At 50.8% G+C, this 3,483-nt stretch overlaps 1 protein-coding gene across 1 annotated transcript in view; it reads right to left on the bottom strand.

The window, feature by feature from the left end:
• Trem2 (triggering receptor expressed on myeloid cells 2) overlaps positions 1 to 823 on the bottom strand; it is a 46,854-nt gene extending 46,031 nt beyond the window's left edge. The window contains exon 1 of the mRNA XM_050132535.1: positions 598 to 823. The gene's annotated coding sequence lies outside the window, so the exon portion shown is untranslated. The remainder of the gene's footprint in view (positions 1 to 597) is intronic.
• Positions 824 to 3,483: the final 2,660 nt, after the last annotated feature.

Here is a 3,483-nt window from a genome sequence, read left to right as displayed (position 1 = left end):
TTTTTTGCGTTCTGCTGTCTTTTCTTCCTTGGTATCTAGCTCCGACTTGCTATCCTGGTAGGCTGAAAGCGCTTATCGGCCTTCTTTTACTGCTTCCGCAAACAGGCTCGTACCAGTTTCCAGAACGGGTGAGTTCCCGGCCGCTCCGCCTTAGCCATCTCAAGGTCCCTACCTAGCTTGTTCCAGCAAGGGAGATTGATGTCCCCCGAGCCTCCGAACCATGGTGCTACTCGATCCACATCCTCCAAAAACTTCCTTACGGTACCCTCTGAGATTTTTAGATCTCCGTCCCTAAGCAGCCTCTGGATAGGGTGTGAGAAAGGCGCCATGCCTGATGGTCCAGACGCTACATTTCCCATGCTGTACATTTATCTGCACACACCTTATGCACGAGTGAAATGCCTATCTACACTGGGCTTACTTTCAGTTTTATTTACTGCTGGTCCCAGCAAATACACCCTTGACCGGTTCTATGACAGCGTGGAAAAAAGGCAGCAGACAAGCACCAAGACAACCATACCCCAAATGACAGGGGCTCCCAAAGCGGATTCACTCCTCCACTCAGCATATCAGAAGTAATACTCATGGAGAACTCACCGGCGCCGCTCCGTGTGTCTGAGTTCTGAATCCTCCCGCTTCTGCAGGGGTCTCTGCCTGATGCCGTGATGGAAGTCCCCGGGTTCGGCACCACTTGCGGCACACCGCTCCCGCCAGCAGAAGAGACGACCGCAACAGGATTCTTCTCAGAACACACTTTATTGGAGCACTTACACTTGAGGTTGTAGAGAGGCAAAAGACCCCGTCCCTGTGAAACAGAAGAATATATACGGTGCCAGAAAAAGCCCTGACGTGTCATCAACCCAATGGCTCAGGCCAGAATGGAGTGATCATGCTAAATTATGATTGGCCAGATCGGATGGCCAGATCGAAAGACTCTCCACGCTGGGGGGAGCTTGCACGCATGCGCACAAGTTGTCTGTCAAGTTTGCCGTGGAACAGCAAACGGCGCCCAGGCTCCGTGCCCACGACATGACAGCGCCATGGCTCGCACTACATCTCCGCGTCTACAAGGAGGAACATATATGTACATGCCACAGCACACATGTTGAGGCCAGTGGAGGCCAGAGGAAGGCCTGTGTGAGGCACTGCTCTCTTTCCTCTAGGTGAGTCCTTAGGATCAAACTCAGTTGTCAGCTCAGCAGCAGGCACCTTCATCTCCTGAAACATCTTGTGTGGCCCAAAATTATTAGCGAGGAGGCGTGGGGGTGGGAACGCACGGCACATGTGGAGGTGAGAGGAGAATTTTGAGGAGTCAGTTGTCTCCGTCCACCTTTGGGTAGGTTCTGGGGCTAAATTCAGGTGGCCAGGCTTCCCAAATAAACCATCTCATCCTCCTTTTTATGAATTTGAAAGCCAGCCCATTATTTTGAACAAGTGCTCTCTTCCCAGTTATGTGCGCTGTGGATCCTGCTTTGTCCATAGCTCCTTCTGGAGCTGGGTTTCCGGAATCTCCTTTGGTGCCGTCATTTTCAGTTTTAATAAAGTCAAGCATCTGACCCTGGGTTTGTGCCTTTGATGAGTTGTAAAAAGTCGCCTTCCACGCAGAAATCTTGCAAACTCTTTTATTTTCCTGAAACAGGTACTCACTATGTAGCCCCGGCTGTCCTGGAGATCTGTGTAGATCAGCCTGGCCTCAGGCTCACAGAGGTTCACCTGCCTCTGCCTCCCGAGTGTTGGCATTAAAGACGCGTGCCACCCTGCCCATTTCATTTTATATTTTCTTCCAAAGGTTTTATTGTTCAGCTCTTCACATTTAGCTTCTGCTCCATCTGGAATGTATTTTTGTATCAGACATAGATAGGAATCTAATTTTAATTTCCCCCATATGGGCAGATGATGGCTGTGCCAGCCTTTCTCCTGACTGGGAATGTCCGCTCCATCAAATCCCACACCTCCCACTCTCTAAGAGCCTCAGCCTGTTTCTCTCTTCCCAGCTCAGCTGCCTCAGTCAGTTCTCCATTCCAAACATAGCATAACCACGAACAGCTTTGTGGTGAGTCTTGGCTTCTGGCAGGGTAAGTCCACCCCTTCTCCCCATAGGCTGCTCCCCAAATTCATCTTTAGCTCTGTTGTTGTTGCTGCTGTTGCTTTGAGACCCAATCTGGCTAAGTAGTCCTGGCTGAACTGGTCACAGACCAGCCTGGCCTTGAACTCACAGAGAGCTGTCTCTGGGTGCTGTGGTCAAAGGTGTGTGCCGCCATGCCCAGCCTCTGGTGTTTGTTTTTATTTTGCTGTTATTGCTGTGGCTGTTGACACAACACAAAGCCTCCCCTGGGAGGTGACTTGAAACAAGCCCTGAGGTGTAAAAGGAAAGGCTGAAGGTGCAATCTTCACCTGTGGCCTGGGCAAGAGGTAGGAAAAGCTAAGGCTGACATTCAGGGACTGCTGGAGAAGGTTGTGGGTGGGGAAAGGGTCAAGAAGCAGCTCTGCTCTGCGTTGTTCTCCCAAGGGAAACGCACATATACATGTCTGAAATTTCTACAAAAAGCTGTAGAAAGCATACAAACAACGTCTAAAAACTTTAAAGCATGATTTAAAAAAACATTATAGAGAGGGGCAGCAGAGACTCGGGGTTCTTAGAGGCTAAGGTGCCTCTTCCTTTTCCAGAGGGATCAAGCTCAGTTCCCAGCACCCAGGCAGGAGAGACAGGAGAGGCTCACAACTGCCTGTAACTCCAGATCCAGGTTTCTGATGCCCTCTGCTGGGGCCTCCGAGGGCACTTGTATGCATGTGGTTCCTGTACACACACAGAAATAAAAGTAAACGAAAAGTAAGTAAAAAAAGAGAAAGGAGGCCGAGCCCCAATGGTCACTGCTGCCTGCTCACTGACTGTGGTTACAACACAGAGCGTTGCCTTGGCTCCTGCGGCCAGAACTTCCCATAGCTGTGGACTGTGCCCTCGGCTGTGTGGCCAGCTCACCCTTGGCTCATTTATGTTCCTATTGTCAGTTGCTTTGTCATAGAAACAGGAAATGAAACTAAGAGATCTCTTTTCTCCTCAGACACCCCTGGTCTAGGGTGCTGGCTTGCTGCAGAAGCCCGAGGCCAGGAGAGGCGAGGGCACGTTCTGGAGGGGCCCCAGCCCTTCAGTGGTTGCTCCTTTAGAGCAGGGAAGAAGGAGCTCAAGTTGTCTTCTCTGGAGCCGCAGTCAAGTTAGGAATTGCTCACCTTGAACCTCTCAGCAGAGTGAGCTGCACCTGTGTTGTCCCCTGCTGCATTCGAGGCTTCTGTCACTTAGGTTGCTCCCCTGTCCTGTTCTGGCCCCTATCCATCCCTTCAGCTAAGCCATGATTGTCATTGTTTAGTCACATGTCTCCCCCAATACATACACAAGGAGATCCCTGAGGGAGCAGGAACACAGTGGTACAAACACCAGGATCTGCCATCTACCATTGCTCTCCTATGGACTCAGTGTATCCATCT

The sequence above is a fragment of the Alexandromys fortis genome, unplaced genomic scaffold (genome assembly GCF_014885135.2).
Source record: "Alexandromys fortis isolate MF-2015 unplaced genomic scaffold, M_Fortis_MF-2015_v1.1 scaffold_395, whole genome shotgun sequence".
In the NCBI taxonomy this organism is placed as follows: domain Eukaryota; kingdom Metazoa; phylum Chordata; class Mammalia; order Rodentia; family Cricetidae; genus Alexandromys; species Alexandromys fortis.
Note: the sequence above shows the minus strand (reverse complement) of the source record. Positions and strands in the feature narration are given on the sequence as shown.